Source organism: Leptodactylus fuscus, chromosome 2, assembly GCF_031893055.1.
Source record: "Leptodactylus fuscus isolate aLepFus1 chromosome 2, aLepFus1.hap2, whole genome shotgun sequence".
NCBI lineage: Eukaryota > Metazoa > Chordata > Amphibia > Anura > Leptodactylidae > Leptodactylus > Leptodactylus fuscus.
This window is the reverse complement of record NC_134266.1, coordinates 173,647,053-173,663,856: the sequence shown is the minus strand read 5'-3', so window position 1 is coordinate 173,663,856 and position 16,804 is coordinate 173,647,053. Positions and strand designations below refer to the sequence as shown.

The 16,804-nt window shown below is 44.4% G+C and overlaps 1 protein-coding gene and 1 non-coding gene across 5 annotated transcripts in view; one reads left to right on the top strand and one right to left on the bottom strand.

Annotated features, from left to right (window-relative positions):
* The window catches only part of SH3RF3 (SH3 domain containing ring finger 3), a 334,675-nt gene that overhangs the window by 286,762 nt on the left and 31,109 nt on the right, over nucleotides 1-16,804 (bottom strand). The gene's annotated exons all lie outside the window — the stretch shown is intronic.
* On the top strand, nucleotides 13,644-13,750 carry LOC142196342 (U6 spliceosomal RNA). Its single transcript, XR_012715187.1, has one exon. It is a non-coding gene; the product is annotated as a U6 spliceosomal RNA (small nuclear RNA).

Here is a 16,804-nt window from a genome sequence, read left to right as displayed (position 1 = left end):
TTCTTGCTACTGCCATATAGTGCCAGTTTCTGACTGGTAATTCAAAGAATATATTGGGGTTACGTGCACCCACAATTTTTACTACTGGTATACAGTGCCATTGTCTGACTGGGAATTCAAAGAATATATTGGGAATACAAATACCCTCATTTCTTGCTACTGCCATATAGTGCCAGTGTCTGACTGGGAATTCAAAGAATATATTGGGGTTACGTGCACCCACAATTTTTACTACTGGTATACAGTGCCATTGTCTGACTGGGAATTCAAAGAATATATTGGGAATACAAATACCCTCATTTCTTGCTACTGCCATATAGTGCCAGTGTCTGACTGGTAATTCAAAGAATATATTGGGGTTACGTGCACCCACAATTTTTACTACTGGTATACAGTGCCATTGTCTGACTGGGAATTCAAAGAATATATTGGGAATACAAATACCCTCATTTCTTGCTACTGCCATATAGTGCCAGTGTCTGACTGGGAATTCAAAGAATATATTGGGGTTACGTGCACCCACAATTTTTACTACTGGTATACAGTGCCATTGTCTGACTGGGAATTCAAAGAATATATTGGGGTTATAAATACCCTCATTTCTTGCTACTGCCATATAGTGCCAGTTTCTGACTGGTAATTCAAAGAATATATTGGGGTTACGTGCACCCACAATTTTTACTACTGGTATACAGTGCCATTGTCTGACTGGGAATTCAAAGAATATATTGGGGTTATAAATACCCTCATTTCTTGCTACTGCCATATAGTGCCAGTTTCTGACTGGTAATTCAAAGAATATATTGGGGTTACGTGCACCCACAATTTTTACTACTGGTATACAGTGCCATTGTTTGACTGGGAATTCAAAGAGTATATTGGGAATACAAATACCCTCATTTCTTGCTACTGCCATATAGTGCCAGTTTCTGACTGGGAATTCAAAGAATATATTGGGGTTACGTGCACCCACAATTTTTACTACTGGTATACAGTGCCATTGTCTGACTGGGAATTCAAAGAATATATTGGGGTTATAAATACCCTCATTTCTTGCTACTGCCATATAGTGCCAGTTTCTGACTGGTAATTCAAAGAATATATTGGGGTTACGTGCACCCACAATTTTTACTACTGGTATACAGTGCCATTGTCTGACTGGGAATTCAAAGAGTATATTGGGAATACAAATACCCTCATTTCTTGCTACTGCCATATAGTGCCAGTTTCTGACTGGTAATTCAAAGAATATATTGGGGTTACGTGCACCCACAATTTTTACTACTGGTATACAGTGCCATTGTCTGACTGGGAATTCAAAGAATATATTGGGGTTATAAATACCCTCATTTCTTGCTACTGCCATATAGTGCCAGTTTCTGACTGGTAATTCAAAGAATATATTGGGGTTACGTGCACCCACAATTTTTACTACTGGTATACAGTGCCATTGTCTGACTGGGAATTCAAAGAGTATATTGGGAATACAAATACCCTCATTTCTTGCTACTGCCATATAGTGCCAGTGTCTGACTGGGAATTCAAAGAATATATTGGGGTTACGTGCACCCACAATTTTTACTACTGGTATACAGTGCCAATTTCTAACTAGGAATTCAAAATGCGCAAGGCTCCCGGAAAGGGACGTGGACGAGGCCGTGGGCGAGGTCGGGGGAATGGTTCTGGGGAGCAAGGTAGCAGTGAAGCCACAGGGCGTCCCGTGCCTACTCCTGTGGGGCAGCAAGCATTGCGCCACTCCACAGTGCCAGGGTTGCTTGCCACATTAACTAAACTGCAGGGTACAAACCTTAGTAGGCCCGAGAACCAGGAACAGGTCTTGCAATGGCTGTCAGAGAACGCTTACAGCACATTGTCCAGCAGCCAGTCAGACTCTGCCTCCTCTCCTCCTATTACCCAACAGTCTTGTCTTCCTTCCTCCCAAAATTCCGAAGCTTTACAGAACAATAACCCAAACTGTCCCTGCTCCCCAGAGCTGTTCTCCGCTCCTTTCATTGTCCCTCAACCTGCCTCTCCACGTCACGATTCCACGAACCTAACAGAGGAGCATCTGTGTCCAGATGCTCAAACACTAGAGTCTCCTCCATCTCCGTTCGATTTGGTGGTGGATGACCAGCAACCCACCCTCATCGACGATGATGTGACGCAGTTGCCGTCAGGGCATCCAGTTGACCGGCGCATTGTGCGGGAGGAGGAGATGAGACAGGAGTTGGAAGAGGAAGTGGTGGATGATGAGGACACTGACCCGACCTGGACAGGGGGGATGTCAAGCGGGGAAAGTAGTGTGGATGTTGAGGCAGGTGCAGCACCAAAAAGGGTAGCTAGAGGCAGAGGCAGAGGTCAGCAGCTTAGGCGAAGCCAGGCCACACCCGGAATCTCCCAAGATGTTCCAGTTCGTACCCAGCCCCGAAAAACTCCCACCTCGAGGGCACGTTTCTCGAAGGTGTGGAGTTTTTTCAAGGAATGCGCCGAGGACAGATATAGTGTTGTCTGCACAATTTGCCTCTCGAAATTGATTAGGGGCTCTGAGAAGAGCAACCTGTCCACCACTTCAATGCGCCGTCATTTGGAATCCAAGCACTGGAATCAGTGGCAGGCAGCAACGGCAGGACAAAGGCCGCCTGCCGTTCACGCCACTGCCACTGCCTCTGCCACTGCCTCTGCCTCTGCCACTGCCACTGCTGACTGTGCTGGCGATGCACTCCAGAGGACGAGCCAGGACACCACTTCATCTGCCTCCGCCACTTTGTTGACTTCTACCTCATCCTCCCCTGGTCCTGTCTTATCTCCTTCTCCTGCACCATCAAAGGCACCATCAGGCGTTTCTTTACAACAACCCACCATCTCTCAGACATTGGAGCGGCGGCAGAAATACACTGCTAACCACCCACACGCGCAAGCCTTGAACGCCAACATCGCTAAACTGCTGGCCCAGGAGATGTTGGCGTTCCGGCTTGTTGAAACTCCCGCCTTCCTGGACCTGATGGCAACTGCGGCACCTCGCTATGCCGTCCCTAGCCGTCACTACTTCTCCCGGTGTGCCGTCCCCGCCTTGCACCAGCACGTGTCACTCAACATCAGGCGGGCCCTTAGTTCCGCGCTTTGCACAAAGGTCCACTTGACCACCGACGCGTGGACAAGTGCATGCGGACAGGGACGCTACATTTCACTGACGGCACACTGGGTGAATGTAGTTGAGGCTGGGACTGCTTCCCAAACTGGCCCGGTGTACCTCGTCTCCCCGCCTAACATTCCTGGCAGGGACACGAGAAGAACACCCCCCTCCTCCTCCTCCTCTACCGCCTCCTCCTCCGCCACCGCCTCCTCCTCCGCCACCGCCTCCTCCTCCGCTGTTAGATTGACCCCAGCTACGAGTTGGAAACGTTGCAGCACTGGCGTTGGTAGACGTCAGCAGGCTGTGCTGAAGCTGATCAGCTTGGGGGACAGACAGCACACTGCCTCCGAGGTGAGGGATGCCCTCCTCGATGAGACGGCAATATGGTTTGAGCCGCTGCACCTGGGCCCAGGCATGGTCGTTTGTGATAACGGCCGGAACCTGGTAGCAGCTCTGGAGCTTGCCGGACTCCAACATGTTCCATGCCTGGCCCACGTCTTCAACCTAGTGGTGCAACGTTTCCTAAAGAGCTACCCCAATGTTCCAGAGCTACTGGTGAAAGTGCGGCGCATGTGCGCCCACTTTCGCAAGTCGACAGTAGCCGCTGCTAGCTTAAAATCTCTCCAGCAACGCCTGCATGTGCCACAACACCGGCTTTTGTGCGACGTCCCCACACGCTGGAACTCAACGTTTCAGATGTTGAATAGAGTGGTTGAGCAGCAGAGACCTTTGATGGAATACCAGCTACAAAACCCTAGGGTGCCACAAAGTCAGCTGCCTCAGTTTCACATCCATGAGTGGCCATGGATGAGAGACCTTTGTGACATCCTACGGGTCTTTGAGGAGTCCACAAGGAGGGTGAGCTCTGAGGATGCGATGGTGAGCCTTACAATCCTGCTCTTGTGTGTTCTGAGAGAATCCCTGATTGACATCAGGGATAACTCAGATCACACAGAGGAGTTAGGGATAGCATCCGATCCGTCACAGCTGGAGAGTAGGTCCACACATCTGTCCGCTTCACTGCGTTTAATGGAGGAGGAGGAGGAGGAGGAAGAAGAGTTGTCCGATGATGTGATGGTGATACAGGAGGCTTCCGGGCAACTTCGAATCGTCCCATTGTTGCAGCGCGGATGGGTAGACATGGAGGATGAGGAGGAAATGGAGATTGAACTTTCCGGTGGGGCCAGAGGAGTCATGCCAACTAACACTGTGGCAGACATGGCTGAGTTCATGTTGGGGTGCTTTACAACCGACAAGCGTATTGTCAAAATCATGGAGGACAACCAGTACTGGATCTTTGCTATCCTTGACCCCCGGTATAAAAACAACATCTCGTCTTTTATTCCGGTAGAGGGGAGGGCCAATCGCATCAATGCTTGCCACAGGCAATTGGTGCAGAATATGATGGAGATGTTTCCAGCATGTGACGTTGGCGGCAGGGAGGGCAGTTCCTCCAGTAGGCAACCAAGTTCTCACCGGTCCACACAAACGAGGGGCACACTGTCTAAGGTCTGGGACACCTTGATGGCACCCCCTCGCCAAAGTGCCGCCACGGAGGGTCCTAGTGTCACCAGGCGTGAGAAGTATAGGCGCATGTTGCGGGAATACCTTTCCGACCACAGCCCTGTCCTCTCCGACCCCTCTGCGCCCTACACATATTGGGTGTCGAAGTTGGACCTGTGGCTTGAACTTGCCCTATATGCCTTGGAGGTGCTGTCCTGTCCTGCCGCCAGCGTCCTATCTGAGAGGGTGTTCAGTGCAGCCGGTGGCATCATCACTGACAAGCGCACCCGTCTGTCAGCTGAGAGTGCCGACCGGCTCACTTTGATAAAAATGAACCACCACTGGATAGAGCCTTCATTTTTGTGCCCACCTGTGTAAAGCACCCCAACATGAAACTCCATGTCTGTACTCAACCTCTCCAATTCCTCCGCATCCTCATACTCATCCACCATAAGCGTTGCACAATTCTGCTAATACTAGGCTCCCTCCAACATGATTTCCCCCAACTCTGCTGGTTAGAGGCTCCCTCCACCCTGATTTCCACCAACTCTGCTGGTTAGAGGCTCCCTCCACCCTGCTTTCCCACAACTCTGCTGGTTAGAGGCTCCTTCCACCATGAATTTGCCCAAACTGGGCTGTTTAGAGGCTCCCTCCACCATGAATTGGTCCAAACTGGGCTGGTTAGAGGCTCCCTCCACCATTAATTGGTCCAAACTGGGCTGGTTAGAGGCTCCCTCCACCATGAATTTGCCCAAACTGGGCTGTTTAGAGGCTCCCTCCACCATGAATTTGCCCAAACTGGGCTGTTTAGAGGCTCCCTCCACCATGAATTGGTCCAAACTGGGTTTTTTAGAGGCTCCCTCCACCATGAATTGGTCCAAACTGGGCTGGTTAGAGGCTCCCTCCACCATGAATTGGTCCAAACTGGGGTGGTTAGAGGCTCCCTCCACCATTAATTGGTCCAAACTGGGCTGGTTAGAGGCTCCCTCCACCATTAATTGGTCCAAACTGGGCTGGTTAGAGGCTCCCTCCACCATGAATTGGTCCAAACTGGGGTTTTTAGAGGCTCCCTCCACCATGAATTGGTCCAAACTTGGCTGTTTAGAGGCTCCCTCCACCATTAATTGGTCCAAACTGGGCTGGTTAGAGGCTCCCTCCACCATGAATTGGTCCAAACTGGGTTTTTTAGAGGCTCCCTCCACCATGAATTTGCCCAAACTGGGCTGTTTAGAGGCTCCCTCCACCATGAATTGGTCCAAACTGGGTTTTTTAGAGGCTCCCTCCACCATGAATTGGTCCAAACTGGGCTGGTTAGAGGCTCCCTCCACCATGAATTGGTCCAAACTGGGGTGGTTAGAGGCTCCCTCCACCATTAATTGGTCCAAACTGGGCTGGTTAGAGGCTCCCTCCACCATTAATTGGTCCAAACTGGGCTGGTTAGAGGCTCCCTCCACCATTAATTGGTCCAAACTGGGCTGGTTAGAGGCTCCCTCCACCATGAATTTGCCCAAACTGGGCTGTTTAGAGGCTCCCTCCACCATGAATTTGCCCAAACTGGGCTGGTTAGAGGCTCCCTCCACCATGAATTGGTCCAAACTGGGGTTTTTAGAGGCTCCCTCCACCATGAATTGGTCCAAACTTGGCTGTTTAGAGGCTCCCTCCACCATTAATTGGTCCAAACTGGGCTGGTTAGAGGCTCCCTCCACCATGAATTGGTCCAAACTGGGTTTTTTAGAGGCTCCCTCCACCATGAATTTGCCCAAACTGGGCTGTTTAGAGGCTCCCTCCACCATGAATTGGTCCAAACTGGGGTGGTTAGAGGCTCCCTCCACCATTAATTGGTCCAAACTGGGCTGGTTAGAGGCTCCCTCCACCATTAATTGGTCCAAACTGGGCTGGTTAGAGGCTCCCTCCACCATGAATTTGCCCAAACTGGGCTGGTTAGAGGCTCCCTCCACCATGAATTGGTCCAAACTGGGTTTTTTAGAGGCTCCCTCCACCATGAATTTGCCCAAACTGGGCTGGTTAGAGGCTCCCTCCACCATGAATTGGTCCAAACTGGGGTTTTTAGAGGCTCCCTCCACCATGAATTTGCCCAAACTCTGCTGGTTAGAGGCTCAATCCACCCTGATTTTCAAAACAAATGTTGGTGCCAACCTCAACTTACTACAAGGGCCAAATTCACTGCTGGTGACAAGCTCTCCTCACTGCAAGTGCCAAATACACATGTTTCAAGGTGTTTTCCTACTGTCAGAGAGGTGGTATTGAGTGTGTAAAGTGTGTAGTTGTTAGGCTGTGATGTTGGGGTAATAGAGGGTCTTTGGTGTGTTAGATGCCCCCAGACATGCTTCCCCTGCTGTCCCAGTGTCATTCCAGAGGTGTTGGCATCATTTCCTGGGGTGTCATAGTGGACTTGGTGACCCTCCAGACACGGATTTGGGTTTCCCCCTTAACGAGTATCTGTTCCCCATAGACTATAATGGGGTTCGAAACCCGTTCGAACACACGAACATTGAGCGGCTGTTCGAATCGAATTTCGAACCTCGAACATTTTAGTGTTCGCTCATCTCTAGTCATGATGACAATATTAATGAAATCTCTTAAACAGATATTCTATGGTGTTGACTGAACAGCAGTCTCAATGGAAGCTGATTGAAAGGATGGAAAACATTTTCTCATCAATCCCCAATGTATTTTCTCCTGAAGAATACAATGAAATCTGAATCTTCCAGACTGAAGTGTCTTTTATTACACGGCCATGTAGTCATATAGTCTGCCCATGGTTCACAGCATAAGATGTGTAGCTGACAGGTGGTGTAATGATGTTCTATGTTCTAATGTTTATGGAAAACAAGGGCAAATAGTTCATAGTATACATTATTGTATCGATATCTTTATCTTTGATGACAAAATTGTGGAAGGCATAGGCTGCATATCCGCCATTTTTAGAAACAGATTTGCTAAGCAATATTTGCTGCTTCACAGTGACATTTTTAAGTTGGGTTCACAGTTAGGAGGCATTCACATGGTGTAACACGGCGCTGATTCTGGCATGATAACTCGTGTAAGAATCAGCGCTGCAAAACAGAATCCCATTGAGTTCAGTGGGTTCCATTGATTTCAATGTGTTACGCGTGTTAAACGGAACTCATTAATTCAATGGGATTCTGTTTTACAGCGCTGATTCTTACACAAGTTATCGTGCCAGAATCAGTGCCACGTTACTCCGTGTGAATACCCCCACAGATGGAGCATACAACGCAGCATTTATGGGAGAGCAACCAAGCTGCCTAACAGCATCACTGCCACCAGGCTAAGCCTATCTATTCTGGCTATGCCACTCTATAGGCATAGCACCTATACTGATGAGCAACCTCTCTTCACTAACTTCTATGTGGTTTGCTGGTAAAATTCATAACAAACTCGGGTTATTACTAACTGGTTCACCCATCACATTTATCAGGATGGGAAACTCAAGTGCACGTTATTATAAATAAAGCTTAATGAAACAGATGTCCGTACTTGTATGGTGACACATTTGGTACCTCTGCTGCTTTGTGGCATTGAGGGAAAAACTGGGGTAACATCTTAAGTTTTCAAGTTTTGCTTAAAGCATCAGATTTTTTCCAACACTCCAGAAATACTGATTCATTCACTGACTGTAAGATTTGCCTCAGATTACATGAGGGACAGGGAACTAAAGTAATTGCATTCGATGTACAATTTGTTTTCACGCCACTTCTCCAAACCCCAGAGGCTCTGATCCATTCCATATTTGTATGAGAGCCACATATTGTAACAACTATGAAATGTTATTTATAAACATACAATTTTTTTTTGCTTTGGTTTGTTATTTTAGTTGTTACAGTCAAAACTCACCAAGAAGAACATTGCACTCGACAACACAGAACCACTGAATGGTTAGGACACACCACGTAACACTTAGTGGTCAAAGAGCGACCAGAAACCTTGCAGTGGCTTATTTCTTCTACAAGTTCTCAAAGAATTGATAAAAATAAAGAAGTGCAAGACAGCCTGGGAAAAAGAATTCCCCTTGGTGCTCATAAGGCACGTTACCGTAATTATCATCACCAATGCTAAATACAAATGTTTTTGCAAGCTGTTTGTTGAAATGGCTGAGGTTTTTCCGCTAGACGGTGGTTGGTGGAGCTGCTATTTTTTTGTACTGTACAGAGAACAGATAAGTAGTGAAGTATATGTATTCACAGGATGACTCACTTGTTCTATAAGACCAAGGCAACATCACACAACAGCAGACAGAACAGCCAGACGATAGGCAAAAAGTCACATCTGTACACTAATATTCTACTATTCATAGTACTTTATTAATAAAAATAATAATGTAGCTTTCCAGATGGGATATAAACTGGTTCATTCAGTAAACAATCCATTTCATTGTTCACTATTGTGGGGTTGTCTGGTTCTCAGCTACAAGCGTTAAACATTGAATCATAAGGAACAATGTTGCATATCACTTCAGCTTCTGCAGGCCAAGAATTTGTCTAACAAGCAGATCATCCATTATATTAAATAGATGTATCATTATAAAACAACATCTGCAAATGTTTTCCAGACTAGACTGAAATAATGCACGTCAGTACATATGCGTTTGCATTTGTCTACAACATTAAACCTGTCCATGTGCTATAACATTTCAGCCATGTTATCCTAGCATCGAAAGAGCTAATGTCCAGTTGAGATCGCTCTAGTGGGTTACAAGTCTGCATATTATACAGTGCCTTGTGAAAGTATTCGGCCCCCTTGAACTTTTCGACCTTTTGCCACATTTCAGGCTTCAAATATAAAGATATCAAATTTTAATTTTGGGGGGAAGAATCAAGAACAAGTGGGACACAATTGTAAAGTGGAATGAAATTTATTGGATATTTTAAACTTTTTTAACAAAGAAAAAACTGAAAAGTGGGACGTAAAATATTATTCGGCCCCTTTACTTTCAGTGCAGCAAACTCACTCCGTTCAGTTCAGTGAGGATCTCTGACTGATCCAATGTTGTTCTAAATGACTGATAATGAGAAATAGAATCCACCTGTTTGTAACCAAATCTCCGTATAAATGCACCTGCTCTGTGATAGGCTCAGGGTTGTGTTTAAAGCGCAGAGAGCATCATGAAGACCAAGGAACACACCAGGCAGGTCCGAGATACTGTTGTGGAGAAGATTAAAGATCGATTTGGATACAAAAAGATTTTCCAAGCTTTAAACATCCCAAGGAGCACTGTACAAGCAATCATATTGAAATGGAAGGAGTTTCAGACCACTGCAAATCTACCAAGACCCGGCCGTCCTTCTAAACTTTCATCTCAAACAAGGAGAAGACTGATCAGAGAGTCTGCCCATGATCACTCTGGATGAACTGCAGAGATTTACAACTTAGGTGGGAGAGTCTGTCTATAGGACAACAATCAGTCGTACACTGCACAAATCTCACCTTTATGGAAGAGTGCCAAGAAGAAAGCCATTTCTCAAAGATATCCATAAAATGTTTGGATTAAAGTTTGCCACAAGCCACCTGGGGAGACACCAAACATGTGGAAAAAGGTGCTCTGGTCAGATGAAACCAAAAATCGAAGTTTTTGGCCACAATTCAAAACGATATGTTTGGCGTAAAAGCTGCTGGTTAGAGGCTCCCTCCACCCTGATTTCCACCAACTCTGCTGGTTAGAGGCTCCCTCCACCCTGCTTTCCCACAACTCTGCTGGTTAGAGGCTCCTTCCACCATGAATTTGCCCAAACTGGGCTGTTTAGAGGCTCCCTCCACCATGAATTGGTCCAAACTGGGCTGGTTAGAGGCTCCCTCCACCATTAATTGGTCCAAACTGGGCTGGTTAGAGGCTCCCTCCACCATGAATTTGCCCAAACTGGGCTGTTTAGAGGCTCCCTCCACCATGAATTTGCCCAAACTGGGCTGTTTAGAGGCTCCCTCCACCATGAATTGGTCCAAACTGGGTTTTTTAGAGGCTCCCTCCACCATGAATTGGTCCAAACTGGGCTGGTTAGAGGCTCCCTCCACCATGAATTGGTCCAAACTGGGGTGGTTAGAGGCTCCCTCCACCATTAATTGGTCCAAACTGGGCTGGTTAGAGGCTCCCTCGAGCGGCTGTTCGAATCGAATTTCGAACCTCGAACATTTTAGTGTTCGCTCATCTCTAGTCATGATGACAATATTAATGAAATCTCTTAAACAGATATTCTATGTACTTATAATACATAGGGCTCACAAAACATTAATAAATTCAGTCCAAAGCAATAAGGGCCGCCAGCCAAACATGCTGCTGTAGGTGTTGTATTCATGGAATTCCAGGAATATGAAGTCGGGCTCCCTCTCGTGCAATTAGCAAAATGCCTATCACAGCCTTACTAATTACTTAGCAACTTCCCCGCTGGAGGATTGTACATGATGTCAGACTGACATGGAACAAATCCATTTTCATATGATAATGTCAGTAAACAGTTCTGCTTAATGAGAGGGAGGTATCTCAAAGGTTTCATCCGCTTAGATCAAAAACATTACATCAGCTTTCTGGCAATAAGTGGCTATTTAAAACGGTGAAACATCAAAGTGTTAGAAACCTATCAAGATAAAGTTGTTTTATTCTAAAAAGTAATAAAACTATTCTTTGTAGCTATCTATTATATCTAACTCATAGATTTGTGCATTGCGTGTCTAGGAAAAAAAGGGTCCAATTAAGCCGAGTGACTTAAAAATTCATCTTTAAGTATCTGTAACACAATGTCTTATGATCTGTTGAAGGATTATACTAAAGCATTATCACGCTTCAGAATAATCTAGATTCCTAGTGTTGGACCCTCCTGTTAACATGTCGTGGATTTCATATAGATTTTGATTTCATCTCATAATCCACAACAAATTCAATATCAATCTGCCTCTTATGAAGTATTGTAGGTTTCTGTGTCCCAATCAAATGACAATTGGGCTATTCTTCATTAGCAGTGGAAACGCATCACATACAATAGGACAATGCACCAAAATCAACAGTAACATCAGCAACTGGAATATAGAATTGGTGAAAAATAACTGTACATTAAGAATACCTTTTATTCAACTAGAAATTCAACTTTCACTGATGACATCAACAAACCAAACGTTTAAGAGTTAAAATTCACACATGGTAACTAGCAGCACTCGACCCCCAAGTGAGGAGGAAGACTCAGATACAATAGTGCAAAGGTGGGCTACAAAAATGGTGGAGGGGCTGAAGCATAAGGTCGGGGCCCCACGACGGACTGGAAACGCCGCGATTTGCTTGAAGTGGAGACGCTGTGGGAAAAATCGCGGCGTTGTACAGTGCAGGCAAAGTGGATGGGATTCAGGCAAATCCCATCCCCACTTTGCGGAAAAGATCCCAGCATGTCGATTATATCTACGGAAACCCCGGCGGCTTTCCTGTAGATAAAATGTTAAGAAAGTCCGCAGAGGAAAACTCTGTGAACTTTCTCTTAAAAGCGCTGCTGAAAAAACCGCAATGCGTTCACACAGCGGTTCTTCCTGCAGCGCTTTAGTGCTGCAGATACGGTCCGTGGGGCCTTAGCCTAAAAGATATTAGGAGAAGCCTTGAGGAATGAAGGAAAAGGTGGGACATGACTGAAACTTTCATACATGTTTAAGGTATAAATAACATTCAGGGGAGAGGTGTTTTTAATAATAAACTAAGCACAAGAACAAGGGGGGGCACAATCTTAAATTAGTTGGGGGGAAGACTTTCTATGAAAAATGCTGCGGGAAAAATGCAATATGTTTCCGCCACAGTCTTTTCTGCGTTTTTTGTAAGCAATTTGCTGCATGGGGCCTTAGCCATATAAAATGTATTAAATGAATCCATAAGCTCATATTTTGCCTTATTCCATATAAACTAGTAAAACAGTGACTTTATGGTTTTACCAGATTGGACATGAAGTTATATTATTGTTATAAAATCACATTTAGTACTGAACTGTAATTGCATAACATTTATAACTCAGGACAAAAAGTATAAGGCTGAGAAAAATGGAAGATTATTTCTTTTCATTGCTGTTATTAACAATACTGACTGTCAATATACAGCAGAGCAACCTAATTCTGTATAAAAGACTGTAGGAAATGAACTTCTTCTTTAAGTATTTCATTTCTCAGCAATGGATTTCAGCCAAGAAGAGTCAAAATCCAAGAAAATAAACACAGCTGCAAACAGTTATGGGCCTCTGGATGCCAGCGCTCTCCTTCAAACAGCCCTTGGTAGACATCTAAACTCCAAAAAGAGTCAGGAAATCTACAGAGCTGTGTTTAATCCTCTCACTGCTAGCAAGGCGTGTACGGTATTATTACATGATTTCTTGTGGCTGAAAATGACATTAGAAAACAGGTCCCCTGCTGCAAGGACTTTGATTCTTGAAGAATATGCATGCATACTGAGTAGCTGCATTCTGAAAGGATAACTCCAGAGCATTGCTTTATTCTCTACCTCTATATGGTTAGTGTTACCATGGGCATTACTATATAGGGAGATCTTAAACACTTAAAGCAAGACAAGATTTCAGTGTTACCTCCTCGAAGCCATCGCACACAACTTTACGGTATCATAAAGACTTTCAACAAGAACCTCCCCTCATTGCCTGTTTAATATGTACAAATGAACTGCGGGATAGGAACTAAGAAGGATTGCCTCATCTTGATCCTCTGAATGGGGCCATGCCAGCTAAGGGAATACTTTAGGGCTGAGGGATTGTCCAGACAAATTTCAGATGATGAGTTCTGCCTGGAATATATCTATAAATTGTGAACAGAGTGTAATCCCTCTAAATCTTTACTAGAAAACCAGTAATGCTGGTAACTTGAGGACATTGAGATACCCTTTACATCAGTTTCCTGGGTTTAGTTTCTTAAATGTGTTATGATGTAACTGCCCAGGGTTCGACACTATATGGGCAATGCAATTTATAAAGTCAGGAGACAAAATTACATTTCTCCCGTGCTCGCTCCGGCAGCACATATACTAAAATTGGAACGATACAGAGAAGATTAGCATGGCCCCTGCGCAAGGATGACACGCAAATTCGTGAAGCGTTCCATAAAAAAAAAAATAAAAATAAAAATTACATTTCTCCCAAGGCTTCAACTCTCCTGTACTTAGATGGCAGTGCTCTGTCCAAAAAATTTGGCCCCTAGGGTAACACGGTGGCTCAGTGGTTAGCACTGCAGACTGGTAATGCTGGAGTCCTGGGTTCAAATCCTGCCAGAAATAACATCTGCAAGGATTTTGTATGTTCTCCCCATGTTTGTGTGGATTTCCTCCCATTCTACAAAGACATACTGGTCGGGTAAAATGCACATTGTAAGCCCTATACGGGGCTCACAATCTACATTTAAAAAAAAACGGTCCCTGTAACAACCCTATATTCTGGCAACGTGGCCCTCAATTCAGAAAATACCTTGCATCCTGGTCTTAGAAGAACATTTCATTTCCAAAATTTACCAATGTATTTGCATGCATAAAAAGGAAATTTATTATGATGGCTCTAATTTGTTGCAGGCAACACATACATAACACAATATAGACAAGCAGTTGAGTTAAAGTATACTTCGTTCTATAGGACAACCTGCTTATTCTTGCCATTTTTCGACATAAAACATGAGTATGTGACTTATAGATATAGCAGAACAAGATTTCTTATTTTCATCTTTGCCAACAGCATTTTAATTCACATTTCAATCAAGCTAACCTTGGTTATTACAGGGAGGCAAAAGCATGGCGCTAATCATCCTACTTCAAGAGCTCGCCGCGCCGCTGAAATAAACCTCTTCATCATCCCTTTTTATAAGCCCTTGAGATGTTTCTTGTGGTTATAGCAGAAAAAAAAAGAAACTAAATTTGTTCATGCTCCCAACACCAGATGTCCTTCAGTTTCCTTTACCACATAGCATATGTCTGTGACAAATTTTAAGAAAAGTTGGTTGCGGGCTGCAGGAAAAAAGTGCTGCGTAAAAGAATGTGATGGCACGGCATTGAGGTTTTCCCACATGGCTTTTCACATGCGGACTTTCTGCTTCCATTACACCTATAGGGACTGTTTCTGTAGGTATAATTAACATGCTGTAATTTCCAAAACCAAAACAGTTTTGCAAACCGCAACGTTTTACGTCACATGGGGCCCCGGCCTATACAGAGCTACATTTTGGTTTATGGTTATTTTTGTACATTTCCATTACTAGCCAGGACACATCTTGGCATATCAGGGGGCTTCCAAGTCTATTTACCAATAAATGCTCAAATTAAAGTAGCACTCCCACCAATTAACATGTTCAGCCCATTAGAAAGGTACATGATGTAAATTGTAGTGGAAATAATACTCTCAGCGGAGGCTGTATTTGGGAGCTATACACTCTCCTCTGGTCCTCAGCTGTGTCACGTGACTGGCACTCTGACACTAACTGGTACAGCACCTTATGTGAGGATGGTTACTTTCTCTATTCATTCTCACAAACTGTGGCTGTTACAGGAATGGAGAAACTGACAGACTGGAGAAATGTGGCCACACATAAGAGGTTGTGTCAGCTGTAAAGTGTGATTACTGGCCACATGACACGGACGTGGAACAAAGTGGATAAGTCACAAATACATTCCCTAGTAAGGAGATTATCTGCACTACAATTTACATTATTTACTTTTCAAAGAAACTAGTACATTTAGCAGATTTTTTGTGGAACTGCTACAACTACCATGCCACATTGCTGGGGGTCTGATCACTAAACCCCCAGTGATTAGGAGAATGGGGGAAGAGAAGTTCCCTTGCATCTTCCCTGTGAATGAGGTGCTAATGTACATGCGTGGCCCATGTTGCCTTCACTACTGTGGGACTGTAGTATCTGTCAGTCCTTGCAACCCCATAGAAGTGAAGGGAGTACCAGTCACACAAGAACACTTTACTTTAGTTACTGAATAAAAAGTCCTGCATGCAGGACCTTTTCTTCCATCATAGAAGTAAGAAACACAACAGAAGACAAGGTAAATCATATTCTTTACATTAACGTCAATGGAAACACAGAGGGAGGAAGCTGTGCCCTTTTTAGTCTGCCACAGCTAATGGCCATTACTGTGATCCTATGACGGTGGGAGTTAAAAATGTATTTTTGAATATTTAGAAGACCTTAGAAGGGATGTTAGATCAGATATCCTGGCATCTCAGGTGGCTTCCAAATCCTGATGGAGAAAAGTGTCAAACAGAAACAGGGCAATAAAATATTAATGTTAAAACATTCTGTAGATGCCTGCCCTTGTGCTCAGTTATTTTAGGAATCTAGAGTTTCAAGACAGCAATAATACAACTGCTATTAAACAGGGACTGTGGCAATCATTGTGTGAATACTTTTTGACTGACAGGGTTGCAGACTTATGCACACGTCATATTCTGTACACCAAAGATTGTCTTCGCTGCTTTTCATTCCAGTAATCAGGAAAACATGTCGATTGACAAGGGGGTGCCCAAACTTTTGCAGAAGGTATACATAAGGATTCAAGATTTTTTTTTTTCAATTTAGTAAACATTTTCTGTGTTCTCAAGGGGTTAAACCCTGTGGTCTTGCTGCTGATGGAGCTAATTCATAACTCTTACAGCTTCGGCTGTACACCGCCAACATTTCAGTAAATCTGTTTGCCATGGGCAGCTTTCACATGATTTTCCATATCACAATACTGGCAAAGATGAAAAAGCTGCATATAAAGTACAGTTAAGAAAGTAATGTTTCTATCCCTGTCGGCACTGACAATGCTTTACGGTTTAAACAACCCCTATAACTGTTCACTTGGTTCTGCATTTGCTGTTCTCAAAGGAATAGCAAATACGATTATAATAAGAAACAAACACAACTTCACTGTACAAAAAGCCAGAAATAGTGAATGTTTGTAAATGTCTTGACATCCAACATGTTATTCTATATTTGGATCCTCTGATTCCGGGAATGAACACAATTGTATTTGCTTTGCTTGATTATCCCAAATTGTGTATTGTGCACATATAGTAGAACTAAATGTAAAATCTCAGCACATTCACATCCCACAAATAACAATGGCATTGGCAGAGCTTAGAAGAAGTGAATTAAGTTAGTGGTAGACTTTTTCACACTGTTCTTTTA